We start from the raw sequence: 20,108 nt of genomic DNA, 5'->3' as shown, positions 1-20,108 counted from the left end.
ACCATTTACACCAGGAGGCCGGTCTATCTGGCGGACAAAAACCCGTCTGCTTTTGTCCTCCAGATAGTCCGGCTTCCTTGTGTAAATGGTATGAATCCTCCATGTGTGAAAACTATCTATAGGCCGATCCTGAAAAAACCTAATGTCGCGCTTTCTTATTTCGCGAAGAAAATAAAAGTGAAAGATTTACAATATCATAGTCATAAATAATAGTATCTTACATAAATAACACGACATACGCATATAGATTTAGAAAACAGGCAAATAATCACGTACCTTTGAATGGAAATCTAAATCTCTTTGTACAAATAAAAATACCAAGGAGATGAAACCACCTAAATGAATAATATATAGTTAGAATAAATTAGTTGAAGGTGACACGAAAAAATGCATTCCAAAAAAAACTAAACATAAATACCTTTGGACTTTATCACAAATAGAAATTTGAAGCAAAGTTGAAGCTACAATGTTGTAGCCTGACTGTGGCCGAAAAATTACTTAAGCGCGACTTTCCTAAAAAATTTCCTCTTTTTTCAACAGTTATGGAAACACGGTAAGCATGCAGCCGCTTACTCTGTTTCTCCTTTTTGGAATAAGACTCATAAGAGAGACGCCAAGCATCCCTTTGAGTATATTTGCAAGAAGAGGGTAAAGGAACCTTTTGTTGTCCACATTTTGGCGCGAAAGATTGTCGACCAGTGCCTTAAGGGCCTTTCATACGAGCAAATTTTTATCTCCAAGTGCGTAGTTGACTAGTTTATTTATTTATTTAATGCAACTCAAGGGATAGGGTTGTGAAGCCGCCAGGGCTTGGGTACAACCCCCCTCCATGGTAAAAACAAAAAACAGCGTAGTAGTACATAAAAAAGAACAATATGAACAAACAAAAAAAAAATCGAAACACCAACAAAATAAATTAGCTGGTTTTGTGTAAAATCATCGATACGTAATAATTTAAACAGGAATTTCAAAGCAATCAGGAAAACGACAATTTAAGTCAGTGGCGTCGCTAGGCCTTTTTTTGGGGGCTATAGCCCCCCCCCCAAATTCCAAACTTAGCCCCCCCCCCCCAAAAAAAAATAATCCGCAAACCCTACCAAAAAATTGCTGTTAGCAACCTAAAATTCTGGGGCAATATATAAAAAATTATAATGATAGATTCGTTAAGTTTCATCTCTGCAGAGATGAATTTCAATATCAAACAGTACAATTTTGAAGATAAGAACAGATGGTGACAAGTAAAGTATTTCATGTTCTTTCGAAGGAAGTCCCATTAGTGTGGACTAAAATTCTCATAATAGGTTCCGTAGTTTTTATCAATAAAAGGTTGTATATCTTTAAAATACGAATAATTTCACGTTGACACAAATTTACGGATAGTTTTAAAGGTCTACACATTTTCCAATGAACCCATTATGCAATTTTTTAATTAAGTTCTTATAATAACTAGTTTGTCCAGATTTAGCCCCTCCCCCCAAATTTCAAACCCTAGCGACGCTACTGATTTAAGTTTCACTTCAGATTTATATGTCAGTTTCAGGAAGAAAAAGAGTCTATTAAAAACAAAACGGCCCACAGAAAATAGTTTTTAATCTGCAAAGAATCCCGAAACGAAAGCCAATTACATGGGGTATACGTTAAAAGGTAGCTCTGATTAATAAATTTTTCAAGTTGGCGCAGATATTTTCAAAACAATGCCGACCATTTTTATAACATGGCTCCCAGTGATCCCATAATTCCTATAATATCCTATAATTTCGAGATGATCCTACAAACTACTATTATTTCGAGATGATCCTATAAACTCCTATTATTTTGAAATTGATCCTATAATTCCTATATTTTCAGCTAGTTCAGTGTTTAGGGCTGCACTTAGTCAATCAAATATAAATATACTCCCAAAATAACGAAACTGGGGAATTTTCAAGTAAACAAGGCGACCCAAGGGCTCGTAATAGTAGCCACATCGTACGAGTGAATAGCCCCTCTATACCCTACTCTAATGAGTGGATAACCCCTCTATACTTTACCCTAATGAGTGAATAGCGATATCTTTTACAATGCTTAAATAAATTACCGTGCATAAAATCAGAGTGAATAGCCCCTCGATGCCCTACCCTAAACGGTGATAGAATTATTACCCGTATTAATTTACTTATGCCGTAATTGTAATATTCCGGCGAATCGAAGAACAGGTAGTTTTAGTGATTATCCTCTCGATGAGTTTACAACATAGACTTATGCCGATGCACACTTATCGCTTCTTATAAATTTCTAACATGAACTTATGGTCAGAAGAGTTTGAAAGAGAAAGAATTCGGTAAAACACCCAATAATTGTAATATCCCGGTGCCTTAAGACCATTCTAAAAAGAACGTCAGTAAATACTTGCTTTTGCTTTCAAAATTTCCCTCGATTTCTTTGAATGTTGAAAGAGGGGAGCGTGAAACTCTTATTGTCGACGGGTAAGAGGAATTTAAGGGAGGCTATATGGCTTAACCTAACTATCATCATTTCCTTCCTTTTAAAATACACGAACGAAAAATATCACCTCACCACAATTCTCTCCCATTCACTCTCCCTTCAATGACGATCGAAAAATTTTATACTGTCTAAGGCAGTTCTCTTTTACGCCACCACCACCAACAGGCCAGGTCAAACTAAGACCCTCATCGTAGATGTTCATCATACGATGTGGCTAAAAATAGAATATAGGTTCATTACCTGATGTTTATCATGACCTAGTCTCATTAAATAATAGGGTTGAAAATAATTTAAATTACTTTTTACAAATAATTAAGGTCAAAATTTAGCGTTTTCTAACGTAACATGTTAAATCACAAACAACACTTAACTTAAATTTAAATAATTCCTCGCTAAATCCACCAATACTTCAGTTTATAACCTTCTGTTATATTCTTTTTCACCTTACTCATACTTCAATTCCTGTATTTTTTGTATTTATTTTCTTTGGTAAAATCTTTTTGTGTCAAAAAATACCCCGTACGTCATCGGAGTGATTGACCTAACCCTTCCCTTTATCCAAGCATGAACGCTGGATCTCTAAAGGGACTGGTAAACGGAATAGATTTTTCTCTATAGCACGTTTGCTTTGTAAAAAAATAAATAAAAAAAAAACGGGTACGGCCAAGGTCGTTTAAATTTCTTTTCAATAGGTTTTTGAAGTATCACAAAAGACCGAATGGCCTTGAGTGTTCCCAAATTCACAACCCCCATCCCTTCCCCCGACGCTATGCTAGAGAGGACTCGGTTTGTACAGTGGAAGGCGGGCGTTTTCCGGTCCCTTTAGAGATCCAGCGTTCATGATCCAAGGTAAAAAATCATCCCAAAAACTATAAATAGCCCGAGCTCTACACTACAGGTATAGGCTCACTCTCACTTTCGCTCCCCCGAGAACGACGCCTCTAAACGGACCCCCTATAGTCCGTCGCTATACCCTGCCTTGTATTGGAAGTCGCTCGAACTTTTCCAACCAAAGTACGGGTTGTTAACCTTGGACCCTCGTGTCCCCGATCTCGCTAAACAAAACCCCCTTTGGCACTTAGAATTATCAGTTTGACCATTTTTATTTATGACAATAAACTTAGTGGTTTTTTTATATAGTTAAAATTATTCGTTTTGGAGTTTTTACTTTAACGCGGCCACGCAATTATCGTTCCAGCAACACTCATCCTTTAGATTTTCAGTAACCCCTTAAACTCGAGACCACATAACGTCACTTTACTTCATACACTGATCCTATAAAATCCTATAACTTTGGAATTTTTGTCCTATAATTCCTATAGTTATTTTTTTTACTTGCTTTAAATTTGCTATAAGGTTTACAGAATATTAAGTAATTTTTAGGAAAACGGGCTTTAAATGTAGATTTGACTTCTCAAACTGTAAATTTTACATTAATGATACCTGTAAATACTACTGCAGTAACTACAATTTCAATCATGTAATATTGTTTTTCAGATAATCACTATAATTTTTACATAAGCTACCGATATTGAGTTAAAACGGGCTTTCATGTGCAATTAGCTTTACAAACTGTAAATTTTACAATACTATGCTGAAATTATTACAGGACCTACTCGTATTCCGAGAATACAAGCAATGCACGCACTTTTTCCGCGCAAATAATACAGGAGAACAGTAGTATTTACAGAATTATTCCGTAAGAAGGAAATACGCACGGTTCATGTTAAATTTTCCTGCAAAAACTACAGTTTTTTCTCTGAGTGTATGTCCATACTATCTCACTCCATTTTATCTCTATTTGCCATTGATACAAATAAACATATTTAATTTAAAGTGGCCAGTAAGCGATTTGCAGTAGATCAGCTCCAGGTTTTTGCACAGGCTCGAATCCAGCCTGTGACAAAATTAGTTTTTTACTGTTTGGATTAGGTAGTTCTCCCAAGATAAAATAACAACACTATATTAAGCGTAACTAAGATATAAACAAAAATGTGTTTCCTATTAAATCTGCATTAGCCAAGAAACCCGGCGTTGCCCGGGATGTTTTAAGGATCTGAAGTCTATGTAGATGCCCACTCAAATAAAACATCTCCTTGAAGGCATTTCTTTTTAACCAGTTATATTGCAACTATCAATTTTAATTAAACGATGCTCAATTAGAAGTTAATTATACAGGTTACAGGTATACAACAAGAAGTTCTTAATAGGCTTAATGGCTAGGTGATAGCACAAGTCCCAACCCTTGTGAAGAACTGAACCAAACTACTTCTAATGAACTGGATTTCCCTAGTGTTACTGATATCATAAGTTAATAAGATATGTTCCAAAAGTATGAGACTACCCATACTTCGTAGTGCTACAGACTTACAGCTCGAGCTAGTTCGAGAACGACGGAAGCGAGTATTGAAGTCCTACATTCGGTGGTTAATTTTGCAGGACTTCCATCTTCCTATTTAGTCTGAATTGCTAAGCCTTTGACAGCGCCTCATCAGGCGTATGTTGCTTTACCTCCAATCTATGACCTACTTCAATCACTTCATGTCAAACTCCAGTTTGTAACCAGGAGTTTGAAAACTTATTATGGAACATATCTTATGAACTTATGGCTGTCCTTGATACAGCTTGACCATTCATATTCTGTAACCAATTGCAACTGTGTAGGTCATGAAGAAAAAACAATCTGAAATAAGATTACAAGTTGATAAATCTGTGATTAAATGTGATGAACTGTGGGCGGGATGACGAATTCTTCTTGGAAATGAAATCAAAAAAACTATAGTTACTTAAGGGAGAGATAAGCCCTAATGGAATCATTAAATTTTCAAACAATAACAGTCCTGAGAACCAAGGAAGGCCGAACGAAAAGGCTGATTCGGGGTTAACAAATAGAGAAAGAGAGCTGAAAGCTGTTTTCAAGGACCTTCCGAACCGGTCGCTTCGGTTGCCATTGGTTACCAGCTGCAGATTACCCAACTTCGAAATATGGCAGAGCGCGTGCAGAGAAGCCTCGATACACTTATTGACAAGCCTTTTATTCCTTCATAAGCCCACTTCCTCGATACCCTTTATGCATTACCCAACAAAAGTTGATTAATCCGACGATATCAAATAGGTCTACTGTTTTCAAAATGGGGCGAAGTCGATCGCAGTGTCGTCTGCTTATATATAGAGTTTAGACGGAACATTGAATATTTATGTGGACGCAAAGACGTTAAATAGGGCTTAAATGTCACCAGTCAAAATTTGTTACGTATTGTAAGAAGACTTATCTTAATTAATTTGTTGTCCGCGTAAGAAAACAAGGTACTCAACACATCAGACTCTATTTTACTTCCAGACTTTTGAAAATGGTGTATTGGGAAATCAAGATAAATCTAGCCATCTTATAGGGTTTTGAAATCCCAGTGGTTTTCAATGAGCGCCTGTAAAGATGTTTACTCTGCCGAACACAGATGTTCAAGGAAATGTGTCCACTAAGGCAGCAATTAAAACTAATTGATGTAATATGATTAAATTAATCAATATAGGGTTGATAAATAATTAAGATTGGGTATGTGGTACTTCTGTCCGCAGTGCATAGACTATTTTAGAGCAATTTTTCATCCAGTAAATAGCTTTTTTTGTATAATTTCGAGTAATTAGGTTCTTAATTTAATTAATTAATTAGCGTTAATTAATGAAATATTTAAGCTTAATTAACCGTGCAATTAGTATCGCTTCTCGGCCTTTTGGCTAAGATCATGTGTAGTATCTGTTCTGATCAGCTTAATATCTGATCGGGTTCCATTGGGACCCTTCGATATTAACTCGCTTTTTGGAACTGGGCGAAGTTTAACGGGCTTGCCCGACTTCGCCACGAGTCGACCTGATAATGCATTACATTCAGGATCGGCTCACCCCCTCTCTAATTAAATCAAAATTAAACACGCTTATTCTGAAGCAGCTAACATCAAAGAGATTAGGAGTTGAATCTAACTGCTTGGGCAAGGCATTGTGGGAGTTCTCGCTGTACTGCTTTATCCTCAGGTTATAGTTCACTCTTTATATCCGGTTCACCGCATTTCAACCAATAAGAGTGCAGAGAAAGACTTCCAAAGCGAGAACACTCCAGCCAAGCAAAGAGGGTAGCCTCTTTGTACCCTCTTTGCTGACATATGTCCATACTATCTCACTCCATTTTATCTCTATTTGCCATTGATACAAATAAACATATTTAATTTAAAGTGGCCAGTAAGCGATTTGCAGTAGATCAGCTCCAGGTTTTTGCACAGGCTCGAATCCAGCCTGTGACAAAATTAGTTTTTTACTGTTTGGATTAGGTAGTTCTCCCAAGATAAAATAACAACACTATATTAAGCGTAACTAAGATATAAACAAAAATGTGTTTCCTATTAAATCTGCATTAGCCAAGAAACCCGGCGTTGCCCGGGATGTTTTAAGGATCTGAAGTCTATGTAGATGCCCACTCAAATAAAACATCTCCTTGAAGGCATTTCTTTTTAACCAGTTATATTGCAACTATCAATTTTAATTAAACGATGCTCAATTAGAAGTTAATTATAAAGGTTACAGGTATACAACAAGAAGTTCTTAATAGGCTTAATGGCTAGGTGTTAGCACAAGTCCCAACCCTTGTGAAGAACTGAACCAAACTACTTCTAATGAACTTGATTTCCCTAGTGTTACTGATATCATAAGTTAATAAGATATGTTCCAAAAGTATGAGACTACCCATACTTCGTAGTGCTACAGACTTACAGTTACAGCTCGAGCTAGTTCGAGAACGACGGAAGCGAGTATTGAAGTCCTACATTCGGTGGTTAATTTTGCAGGACTTCCATCTTCCTATTTAGTCTGAATTGCTAAGCCTTTGACAGCGCCTCATCAGGCGTATGTTGCTTTACCTCCAATCTATGACCTACTTCAATCACTTCATGTCAAACTCCAGTTTGTAACCAGGAGTTTGAAAACTTATTATGGAACATATCTTATGAACTTATGGCTGTCCTTGATACAGCTTGACCATTCATATTCTGTAACCAATTGCAACTGTGTAGGTCATGAAGAAAAAACAATCTGAAATAAGATTACAAGTTGATAAATCTGTGATTAAATGTGATGAACTGTGGGCGGGATGACGAACTCTTCTTGGAAATGAAATCAAAAAAACTATAGTTACTTAAGGGAGAGATAAGCCCTAATGGAATCATTAAATTTTCAAACAATAACAGTCCTGAGAACCAAGGAAGGCCGAACGAAAAGGCTGATTCGGGGTTAACAAATAGAGAAAGAGAGCTGAAAGCTGTTTTCAAGGACCTTCCGAACCGGTCGCTTCGGTTGCCATTGGTTACCAGCTGCAGATTACCCAACTTCGAAATATGGCAGAGCGCGTGCAGAGAAGCCTCGATACACTTATTGACAAGCCTTTTATTCCTTCATAAGCCCACTTCCTCGATACCCTTTATGCATTACCCAACAAAAGTTGATTAATCCGACGATATCAAATAGGTCTACTGTTTTCAAAATGGGGCGAAGTCGATCGCAGTGTCGTCTGCTTATATATAGAGTTTAGACGGAACATTGAATATTTATGTGGACGCAAAGACGTTAAATAGGGCTTAAATGTCACCAGTCAAAATTTGTTACGTATTGTAAGAAGACTTATCTTAATTAATTTGTTGTCCGCGTAAGAAAACAAGGTACTCAACACATCAGACTCTATTTTACTTCCAGACTTTTGAAAATGGTGTATTGGGAAATCAAGATAAATCTAGCCATCCTATAGGGTTTTGAAATCCCAGTGGTTTTCAATGAGCGCCTGTAAAGATGATTACTCTGCCGAACACAGATGTTCAAGGAAATGTGTCCACTAAGGAAGCAATTAAAACTAATTGATGTAATATGATTAAATTAATCAATATAGGGTTGATAAATAATTAAGATTGGGTATGTGGTACTTCTGTCCGCAGTGCATAGACTATTTTAGAGCAATTTTTCATCCAGTAAATAGCTTTTTTTGTATAATTTCGAGTAATTAGGTTCTTAATTTAATTAATTAATTAGCGTTAATTAATGAAATATTTAAGCTTAATTAACCGTGCAATTAGTATCGCTTCTCGGCCTTTTGGCTAAGATCATGTGTTGTATCTGTTCTGATCAGCTTAATATCTGATCGGATTCCATTGGGACCCTTCGATATTAACTCGCTTTTTGGAACTGGGCGAAGTTTAACGGGCTTGCCCGACTTCGCCACGAGTCGACCTGATATTGCATTACATAATTAAATCAAAATTAAACACGCTTATTCTGAAGCAGCTAACATCAAAGAGATTAGGAGTTGAAGCTAACTGCTTGGGCAAGGCATTGTGGGAGTTCTCGCTGTACTGCTTTATCCTCAGGTTATAGTTCACTCTTTATATCCGGTTCACCGCATTTCAACCAATAAGAGTGCAGAGAAAGACTTCCAAAGCGAGAACACTCCAGCCAAGCAAAGAGGGTAGCCTCTTTGTACCCTCTTTGCTGACATATGTCCATACTATCTCACTCCATTTTATCTCTATTTGCCATTGATACAAATAAACATATTTAATTTAAAGTGGCCAGTAAGCGATTTGCAGTAGATCAGCTCCAGGTTTTTGCACAGGCTCGAATCCAGCCTGTGACAAAATTAGTTTTTTACTGTTTGGATTAGGTAGTTCTCCCAAGATAAAATAACAACACTATATTAAGCGTAACTAAGATATAAACAAAAATGTGTTTCCTATTAAATCTGCATTAGCCAAGAAACCCGGCGTTGCCCGGGATGTTTTAAGGATCTGAAGTCTATGTAGATGCCCACTCAAATAAAACATCTCCTTGAAGGCATTTCTTTTTAACCAGTTATATTGCAACTATCAATTTTAATTAAACGATGCTCAATTAGAAGTTAATTATAAAGGTTACAGGTATACAACAAGAAGTTCTTAATAGGCTTAATGGCTAGGTGTTAGCACAAGTCCCAACCCTTGTGAAGAACTGAACCAAACTACTTCTAATGAACTTGATTTCCCTAGTGTTACTGATATCATAAGTTAATAAGATATGTTCCAAAAGTATGAGACTACCCATACTTCGTAGTGCTACAGACTTACAGTTACAGCTCGAGCTAGTTCGAGAACGACGGAAGCGAGTATTGAAGTCCTACATTCGGTGGTTAATTTTGCAGGACTTCCATCTTCCTATTTAGTCTGAATTGCTAAGCCTTTGACAGCGCCTCATCAGGCGTATGTTGCTTTACCTCCAATCTATGACCTACTTCAATCACTTCATGTCAAACTCCAGTTTGTAACCAGGAGTTTGAAAACTTATTATGGAACATATCTTATGAACTTATGGCTGTCCTTGATACAGCTTGACCATTCATATTCTGTAACCAATTGCAACTGTGTAGGTCATGAAGAAAAAACAATCTGAAATAAGATTACAAGTTGATAAATCTGTGATTAAATGTGATGAACTGTGGGCGGGATGACGAATTCTTCTTGGAAATGAAATCAAAAAAACTATAGTTACTTAAGGGAGAGATAAGCCCTAATGGAATCATTAAATTTTCAAACAATAACAGTCCTGAGAACCAAGGAAGGCCGAACGAAAAGGCTGATTCGGGGTTAACAAATAGAGAAAGAGAGCTGAAAGCTGTTTTCAAGGACCTTCCGAACCGGTCGCTTCGGTTGCCATTGGTTACCAGCTGCAGATTACCCAACTTCGAAATATGGCAGAGCGCGTGCAGAGAAGCCTCGATACACTTATTGACAAGCCTTTTATTCCTTCATAAGCCCACTTCCTCGATACCCTTTATGCATTACCCAACAAAAGTTGATTAATCCGACGATATCAAATAGGTCTACTGTTTTCAAAATGGGGCGAAGTCGATCGCAGTGTCGTCTGCTTATATATAGAGTTTAGACGGAACATTGAATATTTATGTGGACGCAAAGACGTTAAATAGGGCTTAAATGTCACCAGTCAAAATTTGTTACGTATTGTAAGAAGACTTATCTTAATTAATTTGTTGTCCGCGTAAGAAAACAAGGTACTCAACACATCAGACTCTATTTTACTTCCAGACTTTTGAAAATGGTGTATTGGGAAATCAAGATAAATCTAGCCATCCTATAGGGTTTTGAAATCCCAGTGGTTTTCAATGAGCGCCTGTAAAGATGTTTACTCTGCCGAACACAGATGTTCAAGGAAATGTGTCCACTAAGGCAGCAATTAAAACTAATTGATGTAATATGATTAAATTAATCAATATAGGGTTGATAAATAATTAAGATTGGGTATGTGGTACTTCTGTCCGCAGTGCATAGACTATTTTAGAGCAATTTTTCATCCAGTAAATAGCTTTTTTTGTATAATTTCGAGTAATTAGGTTCTTAATTTAATTAATTAATTAGCGTTAATTAATGAAATATTTAAGCTTAATTAACCGTGCAATTAGTATCGCTTCTCGGCCTTTTGGCTAAGATCATGTGTAGTATCTGTTCTGATCAGCTTAATATCTGATCGGGTTCCATTGGGACCCTTCGATATTAACTCGCTTTTTGGAACTGGGCGAAGTTTAACGGGCTTGCCCGACTTCGCCACGAGTCGACCTGTATTGCATTACATTCAGGATCGGCTCACCCCCTCTCTAATTAAATCAAAATTAAACACGCTTATTCTGAAGCAGCTAACATCAAAGAGATTAGGAGTTGAAGCTAACTGCTTGGGCAAGGCATTGTGGGAGTTCTCGCTGTACTGCTTTATCCTCAGGTTATAGTTCACTCTTTATATCCGGTTCACCGCATTTCAACCAATAAGAGTGCAGAGAAAGACTTCCAAAGCGAGAACACTCCAGCCAAGCAAAGAGGGTAGCCTCTTTGTACCCTCTTTGCTGACATATGTCCATACTATCTCACTCCATTTTATCTCTATATGCCATTGATACAAATAAACATATTTAATTTAAAGTGGCCAGTAAGCGATTTGCAGTAGATCAGCTCCAGGTTTTTGCACAGGCTCGAATCCAGCCTGTGACAAAATTAGTTTTTTACTGTTTGGATTAGGTAGTTCTCCCAAGATAAAATAACAACACTATATTAAGCGTAACTAAGATATAAACAAAAATGTGTTTCCTATTAAATCTGCATTAGCCAAGAAACCCGGCGTTGCCCGGGATGTTTTAAGGATCTGAAGTCTATGTAGATGCCCACTCAAATAAAACATCTCCTTGAAGGCATTTCTTTTTAACCAGTTATATTGCAACTATCAATTTTAATTAAACGATGCTCAATTAGAAGTTAATTATAAAGGTTACAGGTATACAACAAGAAGTTCTTAATAGGCTTAATGGCTAGGTGTTAGCACAAGTCCCAACCCTTGTGAAGAACTGAACCAAACTACTTCTAATGAACTTGATTTCCCTAGTGTTACTGATATCATAAGTTAATAAGATATGTTCCAAAAGTATGAGACTACCCATACTTCGTAGTGCTACAGACTTACAGTTACAGCTCGAGCTAGTTCGAGAACGACGGAAGCGAGTATTGAAGTCCTACATTCGGTGGTTAATTTTGCAGGACTTCCATCTTCCTATTTAGTCTGAATTGCTAAGCCTTTGACAGCGCCTCATCAGGCGTATGTTTCTTTACCTCCAATCTATGACCTACTTCAATCACTTCATGTCAAACTCCAGTTTGTAACCAGGAGTTTGAAAACTTATTATGGAACATATCTTATGAACTTATGGCTGTCCTTGATACAGCTTGACCATTCATATTCTGTAACCAATTGCAACTGTGTAGGTCATGAAGAAAAAACAATCTGAAATAAGATTACAAGTTGATAAATCTGTGATTAAATGTGATGAACTGTGGGCGGGATGACGAATTCTTCTTGGAAATGAAATCAAAAAAACTATAGTTACTTAAGGGAGAGATAAGCCCTAATGGAATCATTAAATTTTCAAACAATAACAGTCCTGAGAACCAAGGAAGGCCGAACGAAAAGGCTGATTCGGGGTTAACAAATAGAGAAAGAGAGCTGAAAGCTGTTTTCAAGGACCTTCCGAACCGGTCGCTTCGGTTGCCATTGGTTACCAGCTGCAGATTACCCAACTTCGAAATATGGCAGAGCGCGTGCAGAGAAGCCTCGATACACTTATTGACAAGCCTTTTATTCCTTCATAAGCCCACTTCCTCGATACCCTTTATGCATTACCCAACAAAAGTTGATTAATCCGACGATATCAAATAGGTCTACTGTTTTCAAAATGGGGCGAAGTCGATCGCAGTGTCGTCTGCTTATATATAGAGTTTAGACGGAACATTGAATATTTATGTGGACGCAAAGACGTTAAATAGGGCTTAAATGTCACCAGTCAAAATTTGTTACGTATTGTAAGAAGACTTATCTTAATTAATTTGTTGTCCGCGTAAGAAAACAAGGTACTCAACACATCAGACTCTATTTTACTTCCAGACTTTTGAAAATGGTGTATTGGGAAATCAAGATAAATCTAGCCATCCTATAGGGTTTTGAAATCCCAGTGGTTTTCAATGAGCGCCTGTAAAGATGTTTACTCTGCCGAACACAGATGTTCAAGGAAATGTGTCCACTAAGGCAGCAATTAAAACTAATTGATGTAATATGATTAAATTAATCAATATAGGGTTGATAAATAATTAAGATTGGGTATGTGGTACTTCTGTCCGCAGTGCATAGACTATTTTAGAGCAATTTTTCATCCAGTAAATAGCTTTTTTTGTATAATTTCGAGTAATTAGGTTCTTAATTTAATTAATTAATTAGCGTTAATTAATGAAATATTTAAGCATAATTAACCGTGCAATTAGTATCGCTTCTCGGCCTTTTGGCTAAGATCATGTGTAGTATCTGTTCTGATCAGCTTAATATCTGATCGGGTTCCATTGGGACCCTTCGATATTAACTCGCTTTTTGGAACTGGGCGAAGTTTAACGGGCTTGCCCGACTTCGCCACGAGTCGACCTGATATTGCATTACATTCAGGATCGGCTCACCCCCTCTCTAATTAAATCAAAATTAAACACGCTTATTCTGAAGCAGCTAACATCAAAGAGATTAGGAGTTGAAGCTAACTGCTTGGGCAAGGCATTGTGGGAGTTGTCGCTGTACTGCTTTATCCTCAGGTTATAGTTCACTCTTTATATCCGGTTCACCGCATTTCAACCAATAAGAGTGCAGAGAAAGACTTCCAAAGCGAGAACACTCCAGCCAAGCAAAGAGGGTAGCCTCTTTGTACCCTCTTTGCTGACATATGTCCATACTATCTCACTCCATTTTATCTCTATTTGCCATTGATACAAATAAACATATTTAATTTAAAGTGGCCAGTAAGCGATTTGCAGTAGATCAGCTCCAGGTTTTTGCACAGGCTCGAATCCAGCCTGTGACAAAATTAGTTTTTTACTGTTTGGATTAGGTAGTTCTCCCAAGATAAAATAACAACACTATATTAAGCGTAACTAAGATATAAACAAAAATGTGTTTCCTATTAAATCTGCATTAGCCAAGAAACCCGGCGTTTCCCGGGATGTTTTAAGGATCTGAAGTCTATGTAGATGCCCACTCAAATAAAACATCTCCTTGAAGGCATTTCTTTTTAACCAGTTATATTGCAACTATCAATTTTAATTAAACGATGCTCAATTAGAAGTTAATTATAAAGGTTACAGGTATACAACAAGAAGTTCTTAATAGGCTTAATGGCTAGGTGTTAGCACAAGTCCCAACCCTTGTGAAGAACTGAACCAAACTACTTCTAATGAACTTGATTTCCCTAGTGTTACTGATATCATAAGTTAATAAGATATGTTCCAAAAGTATGAGACTACCCATACTTCGTAGTGCTACAGACTTACAGTTACAGCTCGAGCTAGTTCGAGAACGACGGAAGCGAGTATTGAAGTCCTACATTCGGTGGTTAATTTTGCAGGACTTCCATCTTCCTATTTAGTCTGAATTGCTAAGCCTTTGACAGCGCCTCATCAGGCGTATGTTTCTTTACCTCCAATCTATGACCTACTTCAATCACTTCATGTCAAACTCCAGTTTGTAACCAGGAGTTTGAAAACTTATTATGGAACATATCTTATGAACTTATGGCTGTCCTTGATACAGCTTGACCATTCATATTCTGTAACCAATTGCAACTGTGTAGGTCATGAAGAAAAAACAATCTGAAATAAGATTACAAGTTGATAAATCTGTGATTAAATGTGATGAACTGTGGGCGGGATGACGAATTCTTCTTGGAAATGAAATCAAAAAAACTATAGTTACTTAAGGGAGAGATAAGCCCTAATGGAATCATTAAATTTTCAAACAATAACAGTCCTGAGAACCAAGGAAGGCCGAACGAAAAGGCTGATTCGGGGTTAACAAATAGAGAAAGAGAGCTGAAAGCTGTTTTCAAGGACCTTCCGAACCGGTCGCTTCGGTTGCCATTGGTTACCAGCTGCAGATTACCCAACTTCGAAATATGGCAGAGCGCGTGCAGAGAAGCCTCGATACACTTATTGACAAGCCTTTTATTCCTTCATAAGCCCACTTCCTCGATACCCTTTATGCATTACCCAACAAAAGTTGATTAATCCGACGATATCAAATAGGTCTACTGTTTTCAAAATGGGGCGAAGTCGATCGCAGTGTCGTCTGCTTATATATAGAGTTTAGACGGAACATTGAATATTTATGTGGACGCAAAGACGTTAAATAGGGCTTAAATGTCACCAGTCAAAATTTGTTACGTATTGTAAGAAGACTTATCTTAATTAATTTGTTGTCCGCGTAAGAAAACAAGGTACTCAACACATCAGACTCTATTTTACTTCCAGACTTTTGAAAATGGTGTATTGGGAAATCAAGATAAATCTAGCCATCCTATAGGGTTTTGAAATCCCAGTGGTTTTCAATGAGCGCCTGTAAAGATGTTTACTCTGCCGAACACAGATGTTCAAGGAAATGTGTCCACTAAGGCAGCAATTAAAACTAATTGATGTAATATGATTAAATTAATCAATATAGGGTTGATAAATAATTAAGATTGGGTATGTGGTACTTCTGTCCGCAGTGCATAGACTATTTTAGAGCAATTTTTCATCCAGTAAATAGCTTTTTTTGTATAATTTCGAGTAATTAGGTTCTTAATTTAATTAATTAATTAGCGTTAATTAATGAAATATTTAAGCATAATTAACCGTGCAATTAGTATCGCTTCTCGGCCTTTTGGCTAAGATCATGTGTAGTATCTGTTCTGATCAGCTTAATATCTGATCGGGTTCCATTGGGACCCTTCGATATTAACTCGCTTTTTGGAACTGGGCGAAGTTTAACGGGCTTGCCCGACTTCGCCACGAGTCGACCTGATATTGCATTACATTCAGGATCGGCTCACCCCCTCTCTAATTAAATCAAAATTAAACACGCTTATTCTGAAGCAGCTAACATCAAAGAGATTAGGAGTTGAAGCTAACTGCTTGGGCAAGGCATTGTGGGAGTTCTCGCTGTACTGCTTTATCCTCAGGTTATAGTTCACTCTTTATATCCGGTTCACCGCATTTCAACCAATAAGAGTGCAGAGAAAGACTTCCAAAGCGAGAACACTCCAGCCAAGCAAAGAGGGTAGCCTCTTTGTACCCTCTTTGCTGACATATGTCCATACTATCTCACTCCATTTTATCTCTATTTGCCATTGATACAAATAAACATATTTAATTTAAAGTGGCCAGTAAGCGATTTGCAGTAGATCAGCTCCAGGTTTTTGCACAGGCTCGAATCCAGCCTGTGACAAAATTAGTTTTTTACTGTTTGGATTAGGTAGTTCTCCCAAGATAAAATAACAACACTATATTAAGCGTAACTAAGATATAAACAAAAATGTGTTTCCTATTAAATCTGCATTAGCCAAGAAACCCGGCGTTGCCCGGGATGTTTTAAGGATCTGAAGTCTATGTAGATGCCCACTCAAATAAAACATCTCCTTGAAGGCATTTCTTTTTAACCAGTTATATTGCAACTATCAATTTTAATTAAACGATGCTCAATTAGAAGTTAATTATAAAGGTTACAGGTATACAACAAGAAGTTCTTAATAGGCTTAATGGCTAGGTGTTAGCACAAGTCCCAACCCTTGTGAAGAACTGAACCAAACTACTTCTAATGAACTTGATTTCCCTAGTGTTACTGATATCATAAGTTAATAAGATATGTTCCAAAAGTATGAGACTACCCATACTTCGTAGTGCTACAGACTTACAGTTACAGCTCGAGCTAGTTCGAGAACGACGGAAGCGAGTATTGAAGTCCTACATTCGGTGGTTAATTTTGCAGGACTTCCATCTTCCTATTTAGTCTGAATTGCTAAGCCTTTGACAGCGCCTCATCAGGCGTATGTTGCTTTACCTCCAATCTATGACCTACTTCAATCACTTCATGTCAAACTCCAGTTTGTAACCAGGAGTTTGAAAACTTATTATGGAACATATCTTATGAACTTATGGCTGTCCTTGATACAGCTTGACCATTCATATTCTGTAACCAATTGCAACTGTGTAGGTCATGAAGAAAAAACAATCTGAAATAAGATTACAAGTTGATAAATCTGTGATTAAATGTGATGAACTGTGGGCGGGATGACGAATTCTTCTTGGAAATGAAATCAAAAAAACTATAGTTACTTAAGGGAGAGATAAGCCCTAATGGAATCATTAAATTTTCAAACAATAACAGTCCTGAGAACCAAGGAAGGCCGAACGAAAAGGCTGATTCGGGGTTAACAAATAGAGAAAGAGAGCTGAAAGCTGTTTTCAAGGACCTTCCGAACCGGTCGCTTCGGTTGCCATTGGTTACCAGCTGCAGATTACCCAACTTCGAAATATGGCAGAGCGCGTGCAGAGAAGCCTCGATACACTTATTAACAAGCCTTTTATTCCTTCATAAGCCCACTTCCTCGATACCCTTTATGCATTACCCAACAAAAGTTGATTAATCCGACGATATCAAATAGGTCTACTGTTTTCAAAATGGGGCGAAGTCGATCGCAGTGTCGTCTGCTTATATATAGAGTTTAGACGGAACATTGAATATTTATGTGGACGCAAAGACGTTAAATAGGGCTTAAATGTCACCAGTCAAAATTTGTTACGTATTGTAAGAAGACTTATCTTAATTAATTTGTTGTCCGCGTAAGAAAACAAGGTACTCAACACATCAGACTCTATTTTACTTCCAGACTTTTGAAAATGGTGTATTGGGAAATCAAGATAAATCTAGCCATCCTATAGGGTTTTGAAATCCCAGTGGTTTTCAATGAGCGCCTGTAAAGATGTTTACTCTGCCGAACACAGATGTTCAAGGAAATGTGTCCACTAAGGAAGCAATTAAAACTAATTGATGTAATATGATTAAATTAATCAATATAGGGTTGATAAATAATTAAGATTGGGTATGTGGTACTTCTGTCCGCAGTGCATAGACTATTTTAGAGCAATTTTTCATCCAGTAAATAGCTTTTTTTGTATAATTTCGAGTAATTAGGTTCTTAATTTAATTAATTAATTAGCGTTATTTAATGAAATATTTAAGCTTAATTAACCGTGCAATTAGTATCGCTTCTCGGCCTTTTGGCTAAGATCATGTGTAGTATCTGTTCTGATCAGCTTAATATCTGATCGGGTTCCATTGGGACCCTTCGATATTAACTCGCTTTTTGGAACTGGGCGAAGTTTAACGGGCTTGCCCGACTTCGCCACGAGTCGACCTGATATTGCATTACATTCAGGATCGGCTCACCCCATCTCTAATTAAATCAAAATTAAACACGCTTATTCTGAAGCAGCTAACATCAAAGAGATTAGGAGTTGAAGCTAACTGCTTGGGCAAGGCATTGTGGGAGTTCTCGCTGTACTGCTTTATCCTCAGGTTATAGTTCACTCTTTATATCCGGTTCACCGCATTTCAACCAATAAGAGTGCAGAGAAAGACTTCCAAAGCGAGAACACTCCAGCCAAGCAAAGAGGGTAGCCTCTTTGTACCCTCTTTGCTGACATATGTCCATACTATCTCACTCCATTTTATCTCTATTTGCCATTGATACAAATAAACATATTTAATTTAAAGTGGCCAGTAAGCGATTTGCAGTAGATCAGCTCCAGGTTTTTGCACAGGCTCGAATCCAGCCTGTGACAAAATTAGTTTTTTACTGTTTGGATTAGGTAGTTCTCCCAAGATAAAATAACAACACTATATTAAGCGTAACTAAGATATAAACAAAAATGTGTTTCCTATTAAATCTGCATTAGCCAAGAAACCCGGCGTTGCCCGGGATGTTTTAAGGATCTGAAGTCTATGTAGATGCCCACTCAAATAAAACATCTCCTTGAAGGCATTTCTTTTTAACCAGTTATATTGCAACTATCAATTTTAATTAAACGATGCTCAATTAGAAGTTAATTATAAAGGTTACAGGTATACAACAAGAAGTTCTTAATAGGCTTAATGGCTAGGTGTTAGCACAAGTCCCAACCCTTGTGAAGAACTGAACCAAACTACTTCTAATGAACTTGATTTCCCTAGTGTTACTGATATCATAAGTTAATAAGATATGTTCCAAAAGTATGAGACTACCCATACTTCGTAGTGCTACAGACTTACAGTTACAGCTCGAGCTAGTTCGAGAACGACGGAAGCGAGTATTGAAGTCCTACATTCGGTGGTTAATTTTGCAGGACTTCCATCTTCCTATTTAGTCTGAATTGCTAAGCCTTTGACAGCGCCTCATCAGGCGTATGTTTCTTTACCTCCAATCTATGACCTACTTCAATCACTTCATGTCAAACTCCAGTTTGTAACCAGGAGTTTGAAAACTTATTATGGAACATATCTTATGAACTTATGGCTGTCCTTGATACAGCTTGACCATTCATATTCTGTAACCAATTGCAACTGTGTAGGTCATGAAGAAAAAACAATCTGAAATAAGATTACAAGTTGATAAATCTGTGATTAAATGTGATGAACTGTGGGCGGGATGACGAATTCTTCTTGGAAATGAAATCAAAAAAACTATAGTTACTTAAGGGAGAGATAAGCCCTAATGGAATCATTAAATTTTCAAACAATAACAGTCCTGAGAACCAAGGAAGGCCGAACGAAAAGGCTGATTCGGGGTTAACAAATAGAGAAAGAGAGCTGAAAGCTGTTTTCAAGGACCTTCCGAACCGGTCGCTTCGGTTGCCATTGGTTACCAGCTGCAGATTACCCAACTTCGAAATATGGCAGAGCGCGTGCAGAGAAGCCTCGATACACTTATTGACAAGCCTTTTATTCCTTCATAAGCCCACTTCCTCGATACCCTTTATGCATTACCCAACAAAAGTTGATTAATCCGACGATATCAAATAGGTCTACTGTTTTCAAAATGGGGCGAAGTCGATCGCAGTGTCGTCTGCTTATATATAGAGTTTAGACGGAACATTGAATATTTATGTGGACGCAAAGACGTTAAATAGGGCTTAAATGTCACCAGTCAAAATTTGTTACGTATTGTAAGAAGACTTATC

General features: G+C 37.4%; 6 non-coding genes across 6 annotated transcripts; all 6 read left to right on the top strand.

The window, feature by feature from the left end:
- The first annotated feature begins 6,199 nt into the window (after positions 1-6,199).
- Positions 6,200-6,389, top strand: LOC149714326 (U2 spliceosomal RNA). Its single transcript, XR_016373680.1, has one exon. It is a non-coding gene; the product is annotated as a U2 spliceosomal RNA (small nuclear RNA).
- Positions 6,390-8,595: 2,206 nt separating this feature from the next.
- LOC149714325 (U2 spliceosomal RNA) lies at positions 8,596-8,781 on the top strand. The gene has a single exon (XR_016373682.1). It is a non-coding gene; the product is annotated as a U2 spliceosomal RNA (small nuclear RNA).
- A 2,186-nt stretch (positions 8,782-10,967) lies between these two features.
- On the top strand, positions 10,968-11,156 carry LOC149714324 (U2 spliceosomal RNA). The gene has a single exon (XR_016373681.1). It is a non-coding gene; the product is annotated as a U2 spliceosomal RNA (small nuclear RNA).
- Positions 11,157-13,362: 2,206 nt separating this feature from the next.
- On the top strand, positions 13,363-13,552 carry LOC149714323 (U2 spliceosomal RNA). Its single transcript, XR_016373678.1, has one exon. It is a non-coding gene; the product is annotated as a U2 spliceosomal RNA (small nuclear RNA).
- A 2,206-nt stretch (positions 13,553-15,758) lies between these two features.
- LOC149714322 (U2 spliceosomal RNA) lies at positions 15,759-15,948 on the top strand. Its single transcript, XR_016373677.1, has one exon. It is a non-coding gene; the product is annotated as a U2 spliceosomal RNA (small nuclear RNA).
- A 2,206-nt stretch (positions 15,949-18,154) lies between these two features.
- LOC149714321 (U2 spliceosomal RNA) lies at positions 18,155-18,344 on the top strand. The gene has a single exon (XR_016373670.1). It is a non-coding gene; the product is annotated as a U2 spliceosomal RNA (small nuclear RNA).
- The last annotated feature ends 1,764 nt before the right edge of the window (positions 18,345-20,108 follow it).

The sequence above is a fragment of the Phalangium opilio genome, unplaced genomic scaffold (genome assembly GCF_054372755.1).
Source record: "Phalangium opilio isolate 3A_F unplaced genomic scaffold, DU_Popi_V2 ptg000009l_1, whole genome shotgun sequence".
Lineage (NCBI taxonomy): Eukaryota > Metazoa > Arthropoda > Arachnida > Opiliones > Phalangiidae > Phalangium > Phalangium opilio.
The sequence above is the reverse complement of the archived record's forward strand: the minus strand, read 5'-3'. Positions and strand labels throughout refer to the sequence as shown.